Below are 27701 nucleotides of genomic sequence, written 5' to 3'. Positions count from 1 at the left end.
GATTTATACTATGTCTTTTTAATGGATTAAAGGATAATCTTTTGAGGCAGTGAGTTCCAAAGGTATATTTGTGAACAGAAAGGTGAATCTTGACCTTCATACTTATGACTAAAACTACGACTCACCACAGTATTTCTACAGTAGTCCTGAACGGAACCTGGTTCTCTGGGCAGAATTTACCATTTCAAAGGACCCTCAGTTATTTTCTCACTCATTAATGAAGTAAACTCAATAAATGATACTTTCATCCTTGTTTTAAAATGTTATGTTTATTATCACAGTCTTAAATTATAGCCCAAAGAAATGTTTACTATGAAATGTAACAAAAGAAGATTTAAACAACTATATCTTAAGCACCCATGCATTTCAAGAGGAAGACATTAATTTTATACCAATGGGGGGGCGGGGGGGGGGAACTGTTCTTGAATATCCACTACATTACAAACTATATTTTTTCAGCTCAAAAACACACTATGGTTCCCTGATATCGCCACAGGTAACTATGATAATTTCAAGCAACTGACAACACAATTTGTCCCAATTATACTGTAACTACCACTGGAAATGATCAAGCTTTCTATAAAGTTTTTACTGTTTTAGCCTTATATAATTTATTATTGTTGTCTGGTTTGGTATAGTGATCTTAAGTTCCTAAAAGCTGTCAAGTAACAGAATGGTTATAGTGTACAGTAGAATACTTTAGAATGTATAGAGATTTTTTACCATGGCAAATCGTACTAATTCTTCTATCCATTGTAAATCATGTAATTATATGCAAATAGATTGAACTAAACAAATGTCAGTTACAACAGAAAGCATCACATGCTAAACATTAGCAATCACGTCATGCTGAGAAGGTATTGCAATCACATAGTGAGATGCAGAATAGCAAAGATTGTTCAACTGTGGAAATCTTTGCAACCATAATTTGAATATGTCTATTTGCACATAGTAAGTAATAAAAAGAGCAGTCTACATGTTTTGGAAATATGAATTCTTAGTGGACAGTAATCCACTTTTATGCACACAACTCCAGAGATTTGTTTGTGTAGCCTTATTAGTCACAGAAATATTACATAGTAGTTTAATATTGACCAAATGTTCATTCTTCTTTTTCTAAAGCATTTGGGTAACTGGTAATTCCCTTTGGACTACTTTGAAATCTAAACCAGATGTCCAATTGCCATTAATTATCTCAGTCTATTGAGTCTATTATATCAACAATAATGGGACAAGCTTTCTAAAAATAGATTTGGAAATGAAACCAATTTGTTTTATCCTTATTAAGGGAAGACAAGGAAGCTAAAGATTTTTGATAGCCAGATGGTTGTGATCCTTCAAAAACTTTTAGACAATTCAAATGTCATGTATTAAAATATTAAATCTGTTTATTACAATACCAAAGTTATCTTTAAAGAAATTGGCACAGCATTGTACAGACGTACATTAAAGCAGTTTAAGAGGTTTGCACTACAAATTAATATACTTTTTGGAAATATTAGGCTACAATAGTAGGATTACATTACTCCAGCTCCAAAAAAACTTTGCTTGACACACCATTCAGAGGTTTCCAATTCTTTTGCAGTATTCCATTTAAAAAATAACATCCACATTTCCAGACCTGCTGAGTTACTGTTGATACAACCCAATACAACCCAAGCCACTGCACTCTGATCACTCTGATCAAAAATAATGACCAGCTAGTAGATTTAGAGTCTATGTCAAGGTCTGGGCACTCAACCTCTTTTCAACCACTGTATCTGACCATATGGAGCCTCTGCTTTGAACCACTTGTTTTTCTAAAGAGTGAATAAACTATTTTTTTTAATCATCATGTCGGCATAATGAATACATTATGGGCTTAAATAGATTTTAGTCCCAAGCCACCTTTGCCTTCTTTGTATGTCTTGGATATATTCTAACACAACCCTGAGGGTTATTTATTTATTTAAAAAAAAACAAAGTATGCTTTAGTAGGGAGGTATATAATCAGATATAAAAGATTACATTGGTAAATTACTTAGGAAGCAAAATTAAACAGTAACAGTTACAGAAGTATCTTTCTTATCTTTAATTATGTTTTTTGAAGCAATGTTAAGAAACAAATTTGACTATCAGCAAAAAAAGGATTATAATGAAAGATGATAATTAAAGTACTCGTTCTGCTAAACATATTTCTTAATGTGCAGTAGACAAAATGTTAATTTGTAAACATAGGTACTCAATGTCTGAATTAAACAATGAAATGTAATAGAGCAAAGCATACTTACAGAAACAAATACTGAATTTGTTATGACTTGATAGGCATACTAATAAATAAAGATAAAAAACAATACATGGAACTTATTAAAATTGATTCTTTTTTGCAGCTCAATTCACTTTGGTTAAAGAAATACAGTGGAGTGGAGCAATAGATAAAAGATAACTTCCTACTTTTTAATAAATTATTCTTACTTTTACTGAATTAGGTGAGGAAAAAACTGACAATTACTAGACATAAAAAAGTGGACTAATGACTATCTTAAACTTGTGGACAATGTTTGAGAAAAAAAACATCTGTTTCAAAGACTCCATTTATACAGAGTAAGTATGGGAAGTAATCTTTTCATTTGTTACACATGAGATAAGAAAATATTGAGTTCAAGACCTATTAATGTGATTTAATAACAAATGTTGGGTGCTCCAAGTTTAATATGTTTTAAGTTAACATTGCCAAAATAAACTGATTAAGAATTTACAATGAATGCACAAATTTAAAAGACAAATTACAGTAATTAAAATGAAAACAGACAAATATGTCAGCATGGCTTACGTGAGTAATGAACATTGTTTGGTTCCCACTGGCTGCTGTACTACTTCATTAAATCCATTTATTAATATGGAATCATCTAACTTAAGGGAAATTGTGGTTGCTGAAAATAAAAATAGTTATTATGATGTTTCTGAAAGTACTGAATGATACTAATTTATAATATATATAATAACCATTAAAAATAATATATTTAAACAGCTGGTAGTGGTAGCTGAAAAAAAAAGAAACACACTAACCTCTTAAGTTCTGATGTGCACATTTAACTAATTTCCACATGAACACTTGCTGTTGTTATTGAAATGGAAAATTAATTGCAAATCACAGTAAAGCATTGGCGGTTTAGCGGTGGAGTTCTCTCCTATCACTCTGTCACGCTGTCATGGGAAGCCAGGGTCCAATTCCTGGCCAATGCACAATATGCACAAGTTGTGCTTGAACAAACTTGTCCCCAGGTATAATAAAGATCTCTTTTTCTAATAATAAAATATAATAAATAACATGTATAATATAGTGAAACTTTTAAAATATTTTATACACCACAGTATGTTAAATATGATGTTTACATTCACGATCTCTTAAGGCCCATAGCGGTGGCCCAGCACACAGAAAGGTTTCAAATAATCGCATCATCTTTTGAAGTGGGGACTTGTCAGATATAAAACTGCAAAAAACATATTGCAGTGATTCCCCTTATTTATGTGTTGCAGAGTACTGATATGAGTACAGATTTACTGCAGCCCCACCCTCACCTTTCCGGACACACTGAGAAAGCAAATTGCAGGTGTTGTTATTAGCAAGAGTATGTTACTAATGGCACAAATAAATGGATAACTACATAAAAATATTTAGCTTTTTATTATAACAAAATATAAGGATATTTTCATCTTAAATATCAGAAATCATGTAGTGCTTCACTACCCCTCCAGGAACTGGCCCAGCAGCTAGTTTAGCAGGTTATTATCAGCCATTCAATTGTTGATCATTAGTACTGAAGAAAGATGTGAAGACGGGGGTTTGAATTTAATCCTTTCTGTAGGGGGTTTAGACTTCTAAGTCACAAGCTGGGGTTTGTGGCAGGAAAGGGGGTTAACTGATAAGGATTGCAGATGCAAGCTAGGAACCCCCCCTGGGTGTAATCTTAAACTGACCATTTGTCCAGAACATCGTAAATTGGCCAAATACCATGAACCCCCCTCTTTACCATCAGACCGAGTGACGTCAGAAACGGAGAAGAAGACACTATATAACCCAAAAGTTTGTAACAGTACGGGGAACAATACTTCGGTTTTGTTGTTTCTTGCGGGAAACAAGTCTTCGGCTTTATTGTTCCTTGCATGCAATAAACTCATCTGTTTTACTTCATCTCGGGATCAAGAACCTTATTCGTTCTATTACAACAGTACTTACAGATGCAGCCATTCAAAGTTCACGGTACAAACCTGTACCGCACGCATGTACCCATAAAGCACCGCGGCGTAACGCGGTACATGATTGACTAGCCAAAATGACCGACAGGGGCACTTGTGGTATATTGGTCGGTATGTATAGGCTGCGAGAAGTTTCACAAGTAGAGGTCTTTAAAATTAGGCAGGACAAATGATTTTTTCATTCTTAAAAAATAAATCAAAAACGAGATAAAATGATGTGTTCCTGCTTAGACATTGCACAACTTTAACAGCTATAAAAACAGGTTTCGATGGTTAATAACCACTTTTTATGTGCAAAAAACAGGTTTCTTCCTCATGATCAGCTTAGAATCTCTGTGTACGCTGTAAGGTTTTTCCTTCTTAATTAAACGTTTAAAATACATGAATTTAATAAAAATAACACGTTTCAAATAGAAAAAATAATATTCTGTTGTCTTCCTGGTATGTAGACCAGATCAGCAGGTCTTTTTTCCCCCCAATCAGAGGCTCTGAAAACAGCGTGCCGCCCACTGCACTGCATCAGAGGGGGAGATGGCACTGAGAGGGAGGAAGCGCGAAGCTCAGTATTGCACAATAGCCGCACCCATTGCGTCTGCGTTCATAAATTAAACAACGTAAATCATTTTCTTTGACTTCTAAGTCCCGTAATTATCATTAAGCACAGGTTTCTTTTTTGATACCATTGTTAGATAAAGCAGGAACTTATTGTACTTTCTAATGACATTACACGTGGAAAGAGTACAGATCACAGATTTTGTCTTTAATTTTTTATACATTTTAGAAAAGTTTCATCTATGCATATACCACAAAACTATTCTCGATTGTATTTCTGAATGCTATGTATAAAAAAAAACTTGCAGCTTACTCAACGATTCTAAGATGATCACGAGGAAGTGTATTGCATGTCTAATTGTCTAACCCCATTTTCCCCATTTTGATTAAAATCGCAAACGCGTGTTTAATTAAATGCCTTTATTAATTCACAATCTGACAATGCAATGTAAATCTTCTTTGCATTCTAAGTCCCTTAATTCACTTTAAGCATAGCTTTCTCACTATTTAGATTTATTTTTCATACCATCGTTAAACAAAGCAGGAGTGTACACTACCTCCTCATGGGATCAAAAGTGGAAAGATTGGAGTATAATCGTTTTTATTTTTTAAATAAATTTTAGAAAAGTGTCATTTATACAAAAAAGTTGCATTTAATACCACTCGATAGTTATATTAATAGAGATAAGCTTTCTATTAAAGCTCAGATCAAAGATCAAACAGCAATATCTCATACACTGGGACTGGTCTGTGGTCTGCGATGTGGTTGAGTGTGAATTGTGGCGCTCTAGCAGGCTTGCTGGTGTCTGTGTGGTTCGGGCTGGCTGTGACGAAAAATTCTTGTAATTATTATTCAACAATTTTCTGGACACTCCACTCAAAGCACTTCACTCGTAATGGGGATCCCAATCGACCACCACTAATGTTTAGCATTGTTCTTGTAATTCTATAGCATTATATAGGAATGCGTGCTACGAACCTAAGTGACCAATTGTATTAAAATAAGTCATCTTTAGCAAATAGGGAGGTGGGAGAATGTGCCAATTTTGTAAGCACAGGAAAGCGTGATAGATAACAGAAAAATATTTAAGGACTGCTCTAGGTTAATTTGCGAAAAATACACATCTCAGTGTTACGCTCCCATGCGCATGAAATAAAAACTTTTAACTTCTGAGACGGACTCCTGAAACGGGGAAAAATGCAAGGTTGTGGATTGCTAAAACAGGTAAGCCCCACCATATTGGTGAAGAACTTTGTTTACCGTTGGCAAAAGAGCTGAGTATTATGTGTGAAGAAAAAGCTGCTAAACAGCTCGACACAGTCAAGGCCAATTCACACCGTTTCTGAAACATTTTTAGTAGTCCGTCTCACTTCAGACTCATGGAATAGATCCGCTTCCATTTTAACCAATGTTTCAATCCACACTGGCTAGGCGAGATGCACGTCTCACATCCAGCATTTTTTTATGCTCCAAGTCTATTTTGTTTTCACTTGCACGTGTTAGTGAAGTAGAAACCCCATAGAGATCCATTCAAATCACACAAAACTCACACTGTCCATTCCCTGTGAACTATATAAGCACAATCTATAATAATATTATGATCATGCTGGAGAAGAGTGGTCCACTGATACCATGACATTTTTCACTTTGTTGTCACTTGCACAATAACTAGCCGATGACACCGACACGGATAAAGTATTGTGGTTGTTTAGCCACAATAAACATAGATCTGTTGTTTGTCCCTATCAGCATTAAATGTACACAGTATCACATCATGCTTCATGCTAAAGAAGAATCAAATTATTTTCTTATGATATGAATCTCTCCCTTTCATAGTATTTCAACTTTATACTTTTGTTATATAAAATCAAGCCTGTCCTACTGCCTATAAATAAATAAAAAACTGATGTATTTGAATCAACATTTTTTTTCAGTTCTGTTTATCCTCCCTCTCCCTCTTATGGACTGAACTACATTCAATTTATAAAGGTGTGTGGAGTTCCAGATTACAATATTTAATTCATTCTGATTGTGAAGCACAATGTAAATTGTGATATGGTCCCATTTGTTCTGAATATGCATTTTCGCAATATGGTTGTTAGTGGAAAAGCACACTAAAATCTAAACCAAATCTAAACCAAGTGGTATTTGCATTATCATGTTTTTCATAATGCTAGTCTTTTATACGTGTTCTTTTATTTCTTCCCCACAGATGTGATCTGGACATTTACAATCCAGCAGATGTCTTAAAAAAAACTATTCTTGTACATTCCAGGAACTCCAATCATGCTTTAATTTACTGTTTACATATTTCTTCTTTATCTGTTTATGGTGTTTCCTAGGGCAGAGACCTACCATTTTCTCTTTGCGCTATACTCATCTTACAAGATTATCTTATAAACCACTAGGAATCATTGTTATCTGGAATAGGGATATTGGCAGATGAAGATATTATTTGGGATACTGTTTAGAGTACTTTAAATTTGGCCTTTAGAAACACTGACCAACAGTTGATTGATTTGAACTTATTTTAACTATTCATGGAACATTTTTGATTTCTCCAATTACCCTCACTGACACTTGTAGTGGCATGGCTTATTAATAATACAATAATTAAGTTTGCTGCTTCCTTGCCCTCTCTCCCTCATCTCAGTGGTGCTGGATACAGAGAGAACATTCCATTTGGTTCACGTTTAAGGTGTTTTTCTAGCTTATACAGTTTCCTGATAAAGAACAACTCCCAAGGCTGAGATTCTCCAGCCACCCTAATAAATGGTTATCTCTGGCGCCTTACTGTCTGGGATATTCCTTGGGTCTCATCCCAGGTTGTTTACAAAACTAATGTCAGGGAGCATTGTTACTCATCCTCCACCTAGATCAGCCAATCAGGAACTGGTAGGGCAGGGTAACCCCAAGTGGGTCTCGAATCCCTGCGGAACATTCAACCAATGAATGACCGTAGTTCCTCCAGATAAAACAGGCAGCACAGGGCCCAGAACATGGCTCCTCCGGGACATTCTAAGACTCGGCTCAGACAATCACGTGACGGCCAGTTTGTCCGAGTGCCAGGACTTTACTTTGTTCTAAGAGTTGAGACCGGAGGTCGCCCACGCGTAACCAAAGGATCCGCCCGAGGTTAGCCCAGCAGCAAGCCTCGTGAACCGCTGGTACCCACCGCGAACTATCGACTGCTGAATCTCCCTCCTTCTCCCACACCTCACACCTGACCAGCACTGCCTGGCACTGGGCCAGAGGATGCCGATTTGACGCAGCAATAGCCTGCTGCTGTTCTTTTGTGTCTGTGGGAGATCTGAATCCACACAGATTGGATGAGTATTCAATTGTTACCTCAACCTGAGTTGATATCAGTTTAATACCTATGAGTGATGTACTTGCCTTCGAGTATCTAGTGTAGAAGTTGTAATCAAAGTTAATTTACGAAACGGTATAAATGAATGGTATACTGAATGTATGTCCCTCTTGGTATTTATAACTCTTCGTTATTGAATATATACCTTTTGTATTCAGCTAACCCTTACTCCCAAGATCTGTTATGTTTATATGCACATTTTATGTATTAATAAATGTATTGTCGTGTATTGGTATCCGTGTGTGTGTGTTGCTGAGTTATCCCACAAGGTCGGTTTTCTAATAGCCATCAAAGAATCATTTTGTGACTTACTGCTACAATTAATAATTGCCCCAGTAAATGCACAAAACCCCTACACACTGATCAAGTGTGCTTTGTTGTCAAAGAGCAAATGGCAACTTTTTCTGATGTGTGAGTGTTCAGATGCATCTGAAACTTTCCTGTTTAGGGGAAAATACACTGTATCTCTTTTTTTCATGATCCATCGTTAATTTAGTCAGAGCACTGGAGGAGGATTTGTCTGACATCACTGTAGCATAAAAGGATGGTTGTTCAGCACTGGTGGCCTTTGTATTCCCTTCTATGGTGTCAATGGGCCCTGTACTTTCTTGATGTTGTTAATATGGAGTTTGACACAGGGTCAGGGTGGCTGCTATCTGAAGTTGTGGAACAATGAAGGAAGCTATCAAAACTCACCCTTAAATACTGTTTTCTGAGAGGGATTCTTGGGTTCTTCTGTGGATGGGGAGGGAGGAGGTTGACTCTTGGGGAAAAAATAAAAAAGGGCTGTAGGGAGCAGGAAGGAGGGAGAAAGGGTGGATGGGTAACTGACAGGGGATGATGGGGAGGGCGTTTTATAGAAATGTTTTTTCTACTACTACTACTACACCTAGCTACTTTTTTCTACCGTTTCCTGTTCCCTCCCAAAGAGGATCACAAAAACATATGAATTGATTTTTCTTTGTTGACCCATCTTCTGAACATCCATGCCTTTGATTTTTTATTTAGGAAATAAAGGGAAAAACAAGACATTGGTATTTAAGAAAGATCCCTGTTTAGCTCTTATTACTTGGTCGAAAATTAACCCTCAAGAGAATTTTCAGATTTTTAATGGTAGAAGCAAAGATACCAATTAATTGGAACTTGTCATGCCATACTGTTAAGTAATAATTAGAAATTTTACTATGGCTGATTAAGCACCTGCCTAATTATTTAAAATTGGGGATACTGCAAGCACATTTGTTTTATACAGTAACTTCACAAGTCACATTAAATATATAAGGTAGGAGCCACAGAAGAAGAGGTTAAACACATTGCTCCAGAGTGTGTTTACTTGTACTTTCAAGATTGTTTTTTTTATACACATTAATTAATTTATTTTTCCTTAGTTTACTTCACAAATCACTAAGTGCCAAAACCAGTGAACAACGTTGTGGATTTTCAACTAAAGTTTATTAACTTTATTCAACAAATATAATTCATGAATACTTAGGCACAAAGACATTGACATGAATATAAAATGAAATGTATAAATATTATTGAATAGTTGGCTTTCAACATAGCACATTTCAGAAATTTCATTTGAATTTTAGAAATCAAGCTCACTGAAATCATGTAATTGAAATGTCCATGAAGTTACATATACATAAAGCACAAAAAAGAGCTGTTTAGATATGCATTTTAATTCTTTCTGTATCTCATAACTTTACCAAAAAGAAAATACGTTTCAAATTGATGTTTTTGCTTCATTAAATTTAAAATAATCTAAATCTTATCAACTCATTTTAATTAGTTTTATTATTGATAAAGAATGTTAACCTTTACTCAATGACAAGTTTAATAATTTGATATTGCACTATTGCACATATTATTCCTCTGGCATAAAAAATGGGAAATGCACCTCCCAGTATCAATTCAAGGTTGATTATAATCAAATTATTCCATTAAGATTTAAAAGATTCAGATAAATCTGGATTGAGGCATTATGCAGCAGTTTGATATTAGGAAATATAAAAGATCTAAATTAATTTGGATCTTTTTGGTTGCAGCCAAAATACAACAGATACACCAGAAACAGAGAAGGTGAATTACATTTTACAAGTGTAAATAAAATGTAAGGATCCAAATTACAAACAGTAACACATTTGCAAACCAACCTATCTTACAGTAAATTACAACCACCTCACTTGTAATGCAGGAGCAAAATATGACACAAAGGCTCGACCATGGGCAGTGATGAGGTGTATGATCTATATTAAATACATGGGTGTCTTGGGATTTTGTAAGTGTTTATTGTTTATTCGTGTTGCACAGAAAAATATAAAACATTTAATCTGTATGTATGGTTGGCATTTTTCTTATTTTAAAATGTCAACAGTTTCTAGTAAAGAAATCTAAACATCTACATCTTGAAATTGCCCCATAATTCTATGCAAATAAAAAACACTAGAGTAAAGTACACATTCATAACTAACATGGGAATGCACATTCTTCTAATGGTTAGAACATAATCTATTTATTTCATTAAAATAAAACCAGGTCATAAAACCTGGCTACCCTGCCAGGCAGCTTATTAAATTGATTTCCTGCAGCTGGGAACAAATTCTTTCTATTGAGGACATGAAGCTTCTTGGTCTGAGATGTTGTGGCACATTGTTCTGCCTTCTGAGTTCATGCCAATAGAAATATCTGTACCTTATAACCACAAGTCTGTTATTTTCAATAATTTATTTTTTTTATTCAATAGTTATTTTAATAACAGAGTAATTAGTATCTTGGCCTACACCTCAATCTTTTGAAAAGTAACATGATAATTGGCACTGGCACAATGATTGCAAAATATTCACTGGCACAAAGGTTTTAGAATGAAATAGAAAAGTTGAGCAGTTGGTCACTATTATATACATCTTAAGAACAAAATGGAAACACAGGAGATAATCAAAATAATATTTTTTTTCTCTTTCTAATTAAGAACGATTACCAATTGGGTTATTCTTTATAGTATGTAATGTGGTTATACATATATGGCAACTAACGTAGAAACCACTCATAAGAAGCTTGTTAGTTACTGAAAATATTACGTTTCTTTTAGGTTTAACATTGTAAAGAGCATCAGCATTCAGAACCATCATGCAACAGGGATGCTGAAACCTTGGACTCAACAGTACTGGTATAGTACAATGGTATAGATAAATTGCTTTCTGTTTATGGATATACCACATAATTAAGGAAGTCTGTCTCAAGTGGAATTACAGATGGAGCCATCCATAATGTGTGAGGTGTTATACTAGTTATACCTCAGTAGGACTCAAGTTTATCAGTGCATTTTTCAGTGCCAGTGAGTTTTTTAAATAATCTGATGCAGGACTGCACTACTTTGTAAAACTGTCAGGTGGTGCAGTGAATCCCTAAAGTACCGCAGCTTTGTCTGGTACAGTATTGAATGTTTATGTCACTATTAGCTCTTTCCTGCATACTGTACTAGAAACAATTTAATTACATACAATAATTACATTGTTAAGACAGGATCTTGTTAGCATGTTGCTACCACTTCAAATGAGATACTGTATGTCACAATATTGAATATAGTTAATACAATTATCATTTTTAATTACATACAATATTGTAATGCTACGGGGTTCAGGTGGGCGCATCAGGTCGGCCCCCCACTGTCGGGGACTCGAACCCGGGCCTCCAGCATCACTCAACAGGGACCCAGCCTGTTGAGCTAAAGAGAGATCTACGCCGCTTAACTCGCAGTCCTCCGCGAAGGGCTATCCCACCAGGCTCTGACACCAATGTAACGCTTCGGGGTTCACGTGGGCGCCCTTGCCGCTGCCGCATCAGGTTGGCCCCCCACCATCTGGAAGATCTCTCTTTAGCTCAACAGGCTGGGTCCCTGTTGAGTGACGCTGGAGGCCCAGGTTCGAGTCCCCGACGGTGGGGGGCTGACCTGATGTGGCAGCCGCAAGGGTGCCCCCGTGAACCCCGAAGCGTTACAATATAGAATTGTTAGTTATTGTGCTTAAATAGTAATTAGAACACAGATAATACAATTTCAGATTTTAATTAAAATACTATATAATACATATTGACTTTAAAACATGTCATATTTAAAAGCAAATAAACATGTACAAAACACAAAAGAGGCCAGATTAAAATAAAAGTTTTGAGTAGTTATTTTAATTACTTTTTTGGATACTGTAAGTTGAATTAGATGATACAAGTGTTCACTTTGGTGAAGTCTAAACTATATTTAGATAAATATATTTAAATTTAATATATTTAAATAGTTAATATTGCTATTTGCTACTATATTGTTGATTAATGGACCACTAAATATAATTGCATTTTAATGTTTGCTTGCAAAAGTGGTGTAAATAATGGCACTAGAGGAAAACAGTCTGCAAGAACAATGCTAATTCTTTAAAAAATATTAAACATATTTTAGAAATGTAAAATTAATAAATACCACTCACAAAATCCAAAAGTAATGTAAATATTTGTATTTTCTTTTTGTTCCCTCATGTCAGAGCTACGTAGTAGTCAAATATACATAAAAGGTTCAGGTGGGTAGCTGCGTCAGCATGCATAGGCTGCAAAGGAACAAGTAATAGGTTTATTCCATGCTGAAAAGAAAAGAAAGAAAACACAACGTTTCGGCTCTGGAGGAACCCCTTCAAACCCCTTCTTCAGGTGTGAGGAAGAACAACCGAAAAGGGCTCCACAGCCGAAACGTGTTTTCTTTCTTTTCAGCATGGAAAAAAGCTATTACTTGTTCCTATACAAAAAAAGGCCTATGTGGAACTTGCAGGATAGCATGATTGAAGGCAGATTAGCACGTCATAATGAGTTATAGAATTCAGAAAACAAATGTCCTTATAACTAACTGCTATCTAAAATCAAACAAGATGTACTGCAATCTATTAGCAACTTCCCAGCTCACAGAAGCATTTCACGCCATTTGTTTCAGGGACTATTAAACTGTGAAGAACATATTTTTAAGGAAATTCATCAGATATCGACAATGCATTGCATGGTAAGAACTGGGTTTAAAACACAGCTGAATGTCCTGATGTGTGTCACAGCACACAAGAACTCGTACTGTACCTACAGTAGGAGTCAGAAAATAGGAGGGTGGAAGGGAGAACAGTTGGAGCACATAAACTCCACAATCACCTGGGGAAAAATACTGGCCTAGTAGTAAAATAAATGAAGCTACTGTTTCAGTAAAATCTAATGCAAGTAAAGTGCCACCTAGCAATCTTTTTTTAGCTGTAAAGGGCTGAAAGTTATATGTAGGTCAGAATTGTGGTAGTGTATATCGCAGTGTATTTTCCACTGACATGAGTTTTGATGAGCTTTCTAGATAGCTGCATTAGTATGTTGTTTTACAGCTTGCTTTTCATATTCTGGAAGGAATAATTAGTTGGAATATTATATAGTGAAAATCTATTACCCTTTCTACTTCAAGCTCCCTGTTAAATAAATATTAATTTTGTAGTTTTCAAGACACCAATATTACCTTTATTTTAGCTCATAATCAAAGATACAAAGATATTCTAAAGAGTGATATTGAAGAATAAGGTTCACTTTGTTTAAAAACACAGGTACTGACTTACTCTAAAGTATTCACTAAAATTGTGCCAAGAAACACACTTAAGAGAGTAATTTACAGAGGAATGCTGTACTCTAGTCTTTAATGTACAGTACGGCACTATATGTATCACTAAAAGTTAAAATAAAAAATTGATTTATGATCTATGATTTCTATCAGGATTTATGACTGAAAAATAATTAAAATTGTTAACAAATATGGAAGTAAAACAAAAGTAGTTGATTTCATTTTGCTACTTTTAAATACAGTATATTGCTTTATCTACTATAAAAACACACATATGTAGAAAACTTTACTTTGTCTCAAGTTCTTACCAAGTTATCAAGTTCCTACTTTTTTAACAAAATGTTAACCTACATATTCTAATGATTTGGGAAATTCACAAAACCATATTTCATTGCCAATTGGTGAGATGCAAAAATAGATCTTCCAAAAGGTTATGGAATTTCTTTTAAACTATAAAATGATTACGGAGCTCTCTGTTAGAGAAATGAAGTATCCTTTTACAAATATTTTACTTGCTTTGGACACAACACAATTGCATTTAATATTTGTTTGTGAGTATAAACTTGCATATGTATTATTGAACAAAATGGTAAGGCATGCATTGCTAATTAAATCTTTACTTCTAGAGAAATCAAGAGAAAATGTGCTTCATTTTCTAATATCCATATGAAATACATCATCTCTACTAACTTGTTTAAGAAATCTAAAATTACATTTTAGAGTATAAAACGTTATCTTACAGGTGGATATTCCTTTAGAATCAGTAGATATTTTATTTAATTTCTCTAAAATAAAAATAAAAATCTGCTATAAATAGATCATGTTGTACTCCCTCAACATTAAAATGGACTTTTAATACAACTTGCAAAAATACTTGGCACTATGCCTTCCAATTAAGATGCATTTCCATTAAGATTATATTTTCAAAGTGCATTTGATATTCAATACAGCATTTCTACTTTCAAAAAATAACTTCATTTCAGAAGAATAAAATCTCAAAATACTCTTTTTTTTTAAAGTTATTTGATTTTATAAATATATATTAAGCTCAGTATCCTGCATAACTGCTATTAATGTAATGTGCTACATGGGGAAAAACCAGCCAGTTTTTAAACCAGCCAAAGATAGACCATAATCTTAGTCATATAGATGCTCTATATCTATACTTATACCATGTTGATTTCTACTGTATGTAGTCTTAGTGACTTTTGTAAGCACAAAAGAGTCTGCAATCAAATTAACCTGAACTTGGATTTTAAAATAATTTAAATGAAAATAATGGTTTGAAAGAAAAACATATCTAGTTAAATGAATACTGTTTATATTTATATGTATGAATTACATTTACAGAAGTCCAATACAAAACCAAAAACAAAACATAAATTATATGAATAATCAGGCTGAATAAATCATGTTCAGTTTGAATGCATTAATTGTAAAAATAAAGATGCTCCAAAATGTTTTTCTAATTCTTAAATTGTTCTAACTCTAACAACATGGATCTCAAACATTGGTCTTTTCAGTGATGCTTTCAATAATCAGGAGAAGTATCTGTCTTGACATGTTGTGATTCATCACACCCAGTAAACCCATCACACCCAAGTATCTGTTGACACACTAAAACGGTCATTGAGAAACAAAGAACCTCTGAGCTGTGAACAACAGGAAAAATTGGTCTTGTACAATACAGTGGGTAGCAGAATATCAGCATTCATAAATTTAATCTCCAGCTGTCACCTTGAATATCAAAACATTTTAACCATCCATAATTAGGCATTACTTTCTATGTGTTTTATGTGTCTAAGTGACACTTATGATAAGAACCCACATGCCCTTAGATAAAGTGAGATATAGAATATTTAAAAATAAAATAAGAGGACCCAAGATTACATTTTTAACTGTGGAATATTGCTGTCTACTGTACTGAACCAGACTGCTTTTGCCCTGTGTTTTTCACAGCCCAAAGCTATGCTTGATTCCTCATGATTGTTTAAGCAGAAATTATTAGACCACCACATATAAAAAATATTGACGCCACATTAATGTTTTTATAAAGCAAAAAAGCCACTCCCTACCCTAAAACCCTGATAATAAGATCAGGGAGATCCATGTTTTACCGATCTGAAGTTTCGAAAGATTAGTTGCTAATAGGATGTTTGATTTCTTTCTTTGTTAAAAAAGGGGTGGGGTACTTCCTGTGTCATCCTTTTTGAAATATTTTTTATCTTCTGTGAAAACTTTCCATAGATGCTGAAAGTAGCATGATGTGACAAGTACCTCTCATAATCGTCTTTTCTGGCTCAGGAGTCTGCATCCAGTGGACAGATTTCTGATTTGGCAGTGTGGCATTATGGAGGTGTAATGGAGCAAATTATTATTACAGTACATAATGACCTCATACATTTGTAACAACAGTTTAGTAGGATTTTTCCTTTAACTACATTTGATTACAAAAATTGACCTAAAAGATAATGTGATTTGTTATCAAATGGTTTGATAATTGTATATTTTTTTGCCATAAAGAACAACAAGCAAGGTTTTATTACTGCAAGTTTAAATGTCTAAAGACTTTCAAGATATCAGAATAGCACATATTTAATGCTATAGTGCTTTTTAATGCTATTGCGTTTTTCTTTCCTGTGGGGGATAAAGAAAATGGAATAGCTGGACGTCTGCTCCATGTTTTTTTGGAATTATTACTAAACTGGCGCAACAAATAAAGTGGAAGAAATTGTGTTTCCTCCCCCACAACACTAGACATCACCATCATCTTAACACTGCTATGTACACTCACCTACACATCTATTCTCACTGAGGCATCCAATCCACAGTCATTTTATTGGCAAATGGAGGATAATTCCCTTCCTTCAAGTGTCTTTGTAGACCAGATAATGAAGGTTAAAATGATCAGAACAGGTGGTGATGAATATTCTGTAAGATCATTTTTTTACAGGCTAAACAAATTCATGTCACACCTCACCTTTATAAAAAATCTTCTTTATTAAACCCCAATGAATACAATTTACCTTCAGGTTCATTATAATAGTTAATTAACTTTAGCTCATAAAGTGTAAGGAAAGAAAACTCGTAACACCAAATTGATGACATTTTTGCTTAACAACAGTTGTGCGCCAATTCTTTTTACAGAGAGCTATATTATAAGATCTCATAAGATTAAGGCAGGGAAAGTGGGTGCAGGTTACAGAAATACAGTCTTGGGCTGATTTTTACTCTCATTAGCTGTGTTTTAGCAGGAGGCACAGCCTTTTCCAAATTATGTAAACATTCTGACCAAATCCTCTGGTGTTTTGCTGTATGGCCTTAAAATGCATATACAGTACAAAAATGTAACATTCAATTATTATGCTATACCTTATGTGGATAACAAGTATGTGGATTTTGATTCCAAAATACTGTAATAATATGTCATTTCTCGCAATGGGAATAATATACTTTGTCTATTAATTTATGTTAGAATAGAAAGAAACAGTATTGCAGTCATTCCATAAGCAACTATAGGTGGTACAGTAGCTACTCCATTTTTGTTAATTCTATTAACAAGCCAATCTATTATTTGATGTTCAGAACTTTTCTGAATTCATCTGTCATATGATATCAAATAATAAGCTACTTCACATAATAATAATAATAATAATAATAATAATAATAATAATAATAATAATAATAATTGCTTACACTTATATAGCGCTTTTCTGGACACTCCACTCAAAGCGCTTTACAGGTAATGGGGACTCCCCTCCACCACCACCAATGTGCAGCATCCATCTATGCTTAAATTTATTTTAGCGTTATTACATAATGGTGTTTTTAAACAGAAGTTCAGGAGGAACTTTCACTTTCCTACACATATATACTGTATGGCTTGCAGAGCACTCCTTTGTGCTTCTTTCTCGCACCCCACCTCCACTCCATATTCGCACTTGCAGCAGCTCTCTGGCTCATCCCTTGTGAAAACAGGGCCGCCGTGTCAGCCTCGTCCTCACAGGCAGGCTGCCATTCCCTCAGCCAAGCGAGCTGGGCCAAATAAACTTTCACTACATTCCATCTCACATCACATAAATTAATTGTTGCATTAATTAGGAATTGGCCAATCTGCTTAAAATACATTTGGAGTATAATATAAAGATTTACACTGTAAAGGGCAAAAAAAGAAATGGTAATACATTACTAGTGGCTGTACAACTGAATAGCTGATGTTAAATTAATTAATAAATGATAATTATTAAAGTCATTTCTAAGCAGTATGTTGTATTATGTTCTAGTTTATTTGTCTGTATTAACTGTATTATGTTCTAATTTATTTTATTTATGATCTAGTTATATTGTCTTGTCTTGAGTATCTGTTATTTCTAGTTTATTTGTCTTATTTGTAGCTTATCTGTATTAACTGATTAATCTTGATTAGAATTAGAGTAGAGTACAACAAATAGTTACCTAGTTAATGTTCTGTGTCTGTCAAGTATTCAAAAACCTATGCAGTTTTCACATTCATTCCAAAGCTTATAGAAATGACAAGTTAAAGTAGCAATTAACAGCTGTTTAAAACATAACCTACTCCACAGAATCAAATCAAAAGAAATAGATAATTAATATGAAGGGAAATGGAAAAGTCATGGTTGCATACATACAGTATTTAACCCTTTGCTCTGGCAAACCTAAATTAATTTAACAAAATTAGCTTAACAAGCCATACAATTATTTGAGTGGCCTCTGCAGTGAAATTCAAGCAAAGATTCAACCATTAAGACCCAAGACTTTCAGAACATTTCAGGGATAAAGATGTATAGATGCACAGATCAAGAGAATGCTGTGAAAGCATTTCAAAGACATGTAATATTTCTTCAAGGAAGGTGAAATTGACCATTAGCAAGCGGAAAGCACCCAGACAAAGAAAAGCCAGGCAAGGAGGAAACTCGTTAAAAACGACAATTTGAGTCACGAAGTCTAGTGGCACTGATGGGAGAAAATGTCTATGAGTCAACAACAACTGGTCACTCCACAAAAAGTGTCTGTATGGAAACATGGAGTTTGCAGAAAAGCACCCAAGGAATTGTGCAAACATGTGGAAAAAGGATTTACTGTATAGTCAGATAAGACAAAAATTGAAACTTTTTGGTCTAAATGCAAATGATTACATCTGATGCAAACCCAACATAGTGCAACACTCAGTCATAAACATTCCTACTGTCAAGCAAGGTGGGGGCAGCATTAGTTTATAATTTCTCTCCTCACCAGCAAGGACAGGGCAGAGTGATGTTTCAAGAGTGATGGGAACAGATGGAACAATGTACCTTTAAATCATAGAAAGTACCTGCTTCAGACTTATAACTGGGAGAAAAATTAACCTTTCAAAAGGACAATGATCCAAAGCACAAGGCCTGAGTTACACTGGATCTTAAGAATAAGACGATGAATGTCCTTGATGGCCTAGTAAAAGTCCTGACGTGAATCTTATTGACAATCTGTAAAATCATTTGAAAATTCTGTCCATAAGAGACCTTCAAGTATTTATTCAATACTTTGCAGCAAAATATTTTTGATTGTTTTATTAGTCTGAATCTAAACACCCTGCATATATTACCACAGCATATAACACTAAAGGTTGTATTACTAGAATTTAGCTATGAAATATTAACTAATGAGGATTATATAGTCATGGAGCTCAGTGGAATACTACAGTAGTTTCAAAAACAATGTCCCAGCTGTTTTAAACTACACACAATTTTTACATGAAAACATTACTTCTCCTCTCCACTCTGCATTATTAGAAGATAATGCTCTTTCCCAGTAATAGAAGTAACATTTCTGTTTCTGCCTGATGGTATTACAATACTTCAGTATAAACTATTAAAACAAATAATATTTTATATAATCACACGTTTTTTGTTTTTGCTCATTACATACTACTTACAAAACTACAATATGTACAGTATTCTGGCTCAGTCTCAATGGTTACTTTTTAAACAAATACAAGACGCATAACTTTCACTGTAGATAAAAATAAATCACTATTACTACTATTATTGTGTCTCTTCAGTCTTGTTGAAAAACAGATTCCTTTAATATGCATCACTAAAAGAGCATGTTTAGCACAATAAATTAAACACATTTCAAAATCAGCTCTTTAATACTGCCATTTTAGTAATCCACAACTTATGACTTACTTTATATAAAAAGCTCAACTGCAGTCTTTGATCAGACTTACTGCATTTCACATTTTAGTTATGTAAAAATTAAAGTTTTAATTACACTGCTTTGCTTATTTTCTAAAATAATTACAGACTCAACTGAAAAAATCTTAGAATCAACAAGGTAGAGGAAGAACAAATATTGCACAGGAAGCTAAAAATAATGTTAAAGCAAGAAAAGAAAACTCTAAAAAACTGTAACACAAAGTTACAATTTAAAATGGGATTAAAACCAGAAAATGAAAAAAAGTAGATGTACTAACTGAATATTTCATACAGGTTTTTACAAAATTAAATGTCAATAACAGAAAATATAGCTCCATTTTATTGAGTAATTTTAGAATAACTGGCATTGAAGAATTACAGGGACTAGGATGTCTTAAAGCCAATCAATCACCAGAGCCTCACAGCAGTTTTCCAACTGTATCAGTGGAAATGAAGGATGTTATAAATAGAACTTTAAATACAATATTTCTATTGTTAATAAGTTGTTGTGTTATGTGTCATTAACAAATAGTGTTACATTTGCAATTATCCACAGATTGGATAATTGCAAATTTAACTCAGGTGGATGCTGCACATTGGTGGTGTTGGAGGGGAGTCCCTATTACCTGTAAAGGGCTTTGAGTGGAGTGTCCAGAAAAGTGCTATATAAGTATAATCAATTATTATTATTATTATTATTATTATTATTATTATTATTATTATTAATAATAATAATAATAATAATTATAGATGCAGCCATCTAGAATGCACAAGGTGTGAGTTTATATACAGCAGAAGCCAACACAATATTCAGAACAGCATGGCATTATTTTTCAAATAATCTGATACAGGACTGCACATTACTGTTTTTAATTTTAACCATGCAAGTGTTCATGGGAAATGTAGTTAAAATTTTTGTCCAAAAATAACAAGAGCAAGTGTACATGGGAAAATAGTTTTAAAAAGTTTGTCACAATTTTCCTAAAATAACCACGGCAAGTATCGGAGTTAGAAGAAAATGACGCAGAAAATGTTTCTGAAGAAGTTGGAATACTGTTTTACAATATTGTTAATAATGTTCAGAAACGTGTTCAGTTATTATAGTTTTGTTATTTTAATTTTAAGCAACCACTTCCCCTCAGTTACATGATTCCATATTAATATTCCATTTGAAGTGGATTTAAAGTAATTAAACAGATTAAATGAGGCTACAATTTTACTATGACTATCAGTTTTGTTTGGGCAGTATATTGCAATATATCACAGTTTGCTTCCTCCTAATGTGAGTTTTGACATGCATTCTAGGTGGCTGCATCTGTCATACCAAAATACCTAAAAAGGGGTACTTATTTCATGTTTTGTTTAGCCAGATAATTTAATTGAAAATATACTCTCAGTTACAATGACTACCTGAAGAGTACCCACAGAAAGCACACAACTTTTTGGAGCATTAAAATAACATTTATATTTAGATTTCTAAGGCATACAAACAAGTAGATATTTATTCCACACTATAGAGAAATAAGAACACAATGTTTTGGCTGCAGAGGCTTCTTCATGTGTATGTAGCACATATGTACAGTGCACAATTAAGAAGCAAAATTAACGTTTTGGAGCGGCCTAGTCAAAGTCCAGACCTAAACCCAATAGAGATGCTGTGGCAGGACCTGAAACGAACAGTTCATGCTCGAAAAGTTACCAATGTTTCTGAATTAAGCAGTTCTACGAGGAAGAGTGGGTTAAAATTCCTCCACAGCAAGGTGAAAGAATTATAGGAAGCGTTTGGTGTAACCAATTACTTTTTCACACAGGGGCTATGGGTGTTGGATAACTTTATTAAATAAATGAAATTATAATAAAGTGTTATTTGTTCACTCAGGTTCCCTTTATCTAATACTAGATTTTGTCTGAAAACATCCAGTGTGACAAATATGCAATAGAGGAAATCAGGGCAAATACTTTTTCACGGCACTGTATATGATGCATGAAGTAGCTTTCACAGCTAAAAGCTTCATAACATATAACAAGACACCATTTATAACATTGTGCTCAGTTTTTGTGCATTCAGAGGAAAACCATCCAAATACAGGAAGAACCCAGAGCTGCAGAGCAGCAATGCTAAACACCGTGCCACTGTGGGACCCAGGGGAAATGTCAGATAGCCAGTATTAGGGAAGGCAAGGTGGGTGTTTCCAAAACTGCTGAGAGTATTTTAAAACAAAATGACCAAAATGGAAGCAATTTGTCACAGCCCTAATACATATGAAACAGGGAAGTAGCTTCTCAATCATAACGATCGCATGCAGGGTTTGCATCCAGGTGTATTTTAGCTAATGTTGTTATTTGACAGATAAAAATGGTGCAGAATTGTAAATTGAATTAACCCATTAACCCATGCTAAGAAAAGACTGATGAAGAATGTACCTTCCACAGAATATACTCCCATATTTCATTTGAGAGTTCATGGTCTAAGCATTTTTTTATTGAGTAGAAGAGATGGACAATGCAGAGGAGGAATGAATAAATACATTTTTGCAAACATTCTGCTCCTGCCAGGATTGAAGCATGCAATCAATATGGGATTCCATATTAAGACCTGTTCTGTTCCCTCTGGAAAGCCACAGCAATTTGAATGGCATTAAACAATTTTCTATTTAAATACTCCCATTAAATGGGAGCATTTCCTTTTTGGCTGTAGCAGTTAATAATTCAATAAAAAAAACTATTTAAGATTAAATCTACTTCTCTGATAGAACACATTAAAGTTGACCTATCAATAAGATCTGTGATAGCTGTATGACAGATGGTTTGGTTCAATTCAGTCAAGATGAATGTGTTCCCCAAATTCCTTTACAATTTTCAGTGTATTCCACATTTTATCACCAAAGATTCTTGTTTCCTTTCTTTGTATTATATTAATTATGTATTTTATTGCAAATATAACACCAATTACATGGTTATAAAATTCCAAAATACTAAGAAGTGGTGATCTTCCTAAAATAACAATTAACTATTCCTAAAAATCAATATTATTATTATTATTATTATTATTATTATTATTATTATTATTATTATTGGGCTGCCGACATATGGCACATAGTATAGCCTATTGGTTGAACCTTCACATTTTATGGGAAAGATACACTCATAACCTGGTATAAGAACATTCTGTATATGAATTTTCGCTAATCCAAACATGAAGAATTTGTACTTTGTAATTTGTCACAAGAGCGAAATTTCGCTAATCCGAACTTTGAAGTTTGAAAGTGACAGATGTTGGCTGAGAACCCTCTGTGAACATCTGAATTCAGTGCCAAAGAACAGCTGTTTATGTGCGTGTGCAAGGCATTGTGGTTAAGGACACCGTGAGGCAGCAGTGCTTTGTTTCTGATAACAGCAAAAGCTTGTGCTCTCATCCTCAAAGCGTTGTTTTGTGTTTCTTTTGTAGTTGCTGTTTATTATGGTGTCTTAAGGAAGAGAAAAGTATTATTTTGAGTAATAGTTAACAACAGTATGCACATCATACTGGGACATCATGGATATAGCTATCATTTAGGAGGAGTTTGCTGGTCTACAGAGATCTGCATGGAGTACTGACATACAGAAGACATGATTTATGGATGTACTAATACCCTCATTTATTTATTTCTTTTTTTTATATTATATAATGTTAGCATGCCCAAAGGGGTTGGGCAGCCAATTGACCTTGGACCCCTAGAGGTTATTTTTCTCCTAACTAATTAGTTTTTGGTTCCTCTTCTCCGTTGCCTTCTGGTCTTCTGTTCTGTATTCACAACATGTATAATTACTTGCATTGTTAAGCGCCTTGGGCCAACTTTATTGTGAAAGGCACTATATAGAAATAAATTGATTTGAATTGAACATCATTCTAGCCGATCGCTTGGATAGTGATCTATTACGAAATAATTAAAAATGTAAATACGTCATTGATTATTTTACAGCAGTGCTTGGCTTATTTGAGTAGAACTGCATTGTTCACTAAGCTTGCTATAATGGTCTGTATGGCATTATATATTTAGGGTGGTTTTTGAGTGAACTTGTCTTCGGTTCAGAATGGGGTGGAATTTTCCCCATAAGAAATAATGAAACTTTTATTTTCAATTTACGATCTGTAGGATCTGTACGAGTGTACTGTTGTTAATTGACATAACTTTTCTTCATATCTTTTCTTTTGGATAAGATGCTGATCATATTAACTTCAATCATGCATACCATTACAATATTCCTTTATTACAAAGAAAAAAGGTCATAGTTAATATATAGGCTCCAGCTCCTTACAACCCTATATTCTGTAAAGTATATACAGTATTAAAAGGATAGATAGAATATATTATTAAAAACACTTATTGGAAAGAAACGATAAAATCAATAGGGAACATTCTCTATATATGAACAATATATGTGAAAATTTCTCCAGCCCCCATTTGTTTGTTTGGGGAGCTGTGTTGTCAGAGGTGATTGATGTAGCTTTAGTCTACAAGACATCTTTGCCACCAGATGAAGATCATTGTTACAAGAATGATGACATTTGGATGAGGACTACTTAACAAGGAAATAAAGGATTTCTCGTTTTTATGTTGGGATTTAAAAAAAAATACTTGAAAAGGATAAGTATCAGGTTAGACAGGACATCATAATGAAAAAAAAGATAATGAAGAATTACAGTATAATAAACTTGTAGGACATCTGTTTTTTTATCTGCAATAGCCAATTTATATTACAGAATGGCAAATGACATTAAGATTCTTGTCAGAAATATTGAGTATTTTAAGCTAAGAGGTTTAAACAAATTCCTTTAAAATTAAAAAGGTATCCTTTTTATCTTAACTATTAACTTTTTATTATACCTATTAAGTACTAAGTGTAGCTTTGAAGATGAAACATTGTGGTTCTTTTCTATGGGAAATCTAAAAAGTAACAGCAATTTCAATGGACATTTGTTCAACTCTAGGGTAAAAACTTTTTTAATGTAGCATTTAGAAAAAAAATTTAATGTGATAAAATTTTTGTCTCAAGCAGTTTGTGGTATTTTCATTTTCTGAAGCAGGTGAGTATGTACCACAGATCAAAAGGACCAGGACAAATTAAGACAATTTATACATCTCTGTAAGGATATCAATCATTATACATTTCAAAAACAAATCCAGTAAAGGAAGTTAAAAATGCAGGTTAAAAGTCCTTTCTGTGAACAAAGGGTATATATAAGCTGTATTATTAGTTATTGTATGTTGTTGTTGTTGCTGTGGTTGTTTTGTGTGTTTAGTGGATGGCAAGTGAGACTTCCCGAAACCAAGGATCTGACAAGCTGATAAATCTAATACAATAAAAATTTGATTTATTACATTTCACCTACTCTATGTACTGTATATGTGCAATATACTGCATATTACAACATTTGCAGCTAGGAGTAAGGAATTGTTGCTACAATCTAAAACATAAAGGATAGAGTTTGGTATTAGAAAAAAATGTTAAGATAAATTAGTTAATGTATTATTTAGATGTATCTGGAAGATTGCTAAACCTAATGAGCACTTAAAAGAAACAATGCAATTGCAAAATCAATTTAGTTAGAGGTACATACAATGTAATAGACAAATTCATTTTGGGCACAGTTTAGATATGGTCTCTTTTATCTGATCACAAGACAATGCTTACATTATCACATACTGTAGTAGGATGAAAAGGTAGGGTAAGTACACCCCCATTAATATTTTAAGGTTTAACACAATTAAACATATTTAACCTTCACCTAGCCCTCACTAAGTCCTAACAGCAGATAAAACTAATCTCAAGTGACAAATTACACACAAAAATTCTACTTTAAGATTTTTATTTTACAAAAAATGAGCCAGCACCGACATCTAACTGTAGCTTTATAGATTTTTAAAATAGTATTTTAGGATTAGGTTTTCCTAGAAGATTTCGAACCAAAAACACAAAAAAGGGAAAAAAGTACTCGTAAGAGGGCAGGAGGTTCAGACAAGGAATACTTACAGTACTCTTAAGATAAATAACAGATGTGACTTATATTTCAATTTTCCAACAACACTCACATTACACTATCTTTCAATACACTACATTATTTTGTGGACAACACTGCTTTGAACTATACATTTCTCAAGAAGCTGTGAAATGAAACGAAAAAGAGCAAAGCTGAGCCAATACAGAGATATACATCTATACTGAGAATGTGATACTGAAACTGTTAAAAGATTCCAGGTTGACCATTGTTTTTGTATTTGCATAATAACGTATAACAACAGATAATGTTTCACAACTGTTAAAGACAGATATCAGATTGACTTCACACTACCTCTATTCCTCTTTTAACGGTGAGCATATCAAGGTTTTAAAGCTGTACTTAATAAAGGTTACATATTAATCGGCAACAAGATGATCACCATTAATATCCTATAACTATAAAGACTACAAAATCTGATTATTTGCTGTTTAAAAGCTATGATTTATCAGCAAAGATCATTTCATTCAGTTTACTTAAATTCTGACAGAAATAATCCTGTTAGTATTCATGGACAAAAGTTTGCCATCTTTAAATTCTGTTTCTGCTGATGTGTTTATTGCTTAGGAAATGTGTTGTTTTTCTTCCTCATTCTTTCCTTCATTAGTAGATATTGAATAGTTAAAATTTTATATAAAAAACAATAATATGAAATCATATACGGTATATTATTGGACGTACATACCTGCATTACCTGTGATGATAATATTTGTAATTAAAGCTTTTGAAACGACAGGAGGGTTCGCAAACTTTTGTTTTGGTAAGAAGGATTAAGAAGGACATTAAGCTAACTATTTTCTACAACTGGTTGAAAAAACAGAGTTACAGAAATTATGCTGCCAAGTGGACTTGGAATAATAACAGAAAAAAACTAAAAAATGTCATACATTAACCCTATCAAATATATTATCCTCATTGAATCAGTTATCATATACCTATGGAACAAGTAATAGGTTTATTCCATGCTGAAAAAAAGAAGAAAGAAAACACAACGTGTCAACAGGTGTCAATACCTGAAGAAGGCTCCACGGCCGAAACATTGTGTTTTCTTTCTTCTTTATTTCAGCATGGAATAAACCTATTACTTGTTCCTTTGCAGCCTACGCATGCTAATGCAGCTACCCACCTGAACTACTACATCATATACCTATACAGTACATTTCTTTTAAACAAAACCTATTACTGGGATACTATAAGGATAAACCTAATTAACAAAAATTAACAGAACCCTGCCTAACATTTGTGTTTTGTGCAGTTCTATCTGATACATGTTGTTCAGTACTGCCTGCAGTCAATATTGTAGCCTTTTATAATGGATACAGACAACACAGAGTGACTCTTAATTCAAAATAATGAGATGATCAACCTTAATTTTGTAGCTTATTGAATTGCTTTTAGTTCCCCAGTAAAAACAAATTGTCCATTGCTGACACTAGTTTTTGGAAATGGTTAAACCCTGCATCCTGATATGTAACACTTGTAAAGTGTCTGACTGAGTTTACTTAAACACACATATCCATTTATATCTCCCCCATCCTCACAGTGGGTATGTAAAGACAATGTCCATGTTAAGAACAAATTATTTGAACTTTTCATGCATAAATAAGTCCAGGTAACATAAAATACTGACACTTTCCTTTTCTGCAAGTACAATAATTCAATATTTCTTAATAGGTAAAATC

General features: G+C 33.7%; 1 protein-coding gene across 1 annotated transcript in view; it reads right to left on the bottom strand.

Annotated features, from left to right (window-relative positions):
• Positions 1-27701, bottom strand: part of LOC148654888 (protein kinase C-binding protein NELL2-like) — a 127089-nt gene that overhangs the window by 47025 nt on the left and 52363 nt on the right. The window lies entirely within an intron of this gene.

Source organism: Lepisosteus platostomus, chromosome 9 (genome assembly GCF_059453375.1).
Source record: "Lepisosteus platostomus isolate fLepPlt1 chromosome 9, fLepPlt1.hap1, whole genome shotgun sequence".
NCBI classification, from domain to species: domain Eukaryota; kingdom Metazoa; phylum Chordata; class Actinopteri; order Semionotiformes; family Lepisosteidae; genus Lepisosteus; species Lepisosteus platostomus.
Note: the sequence above shows the minus strand (reverse complement) of the source record. Positions and strands in the feature narration are given on the sequence as shown.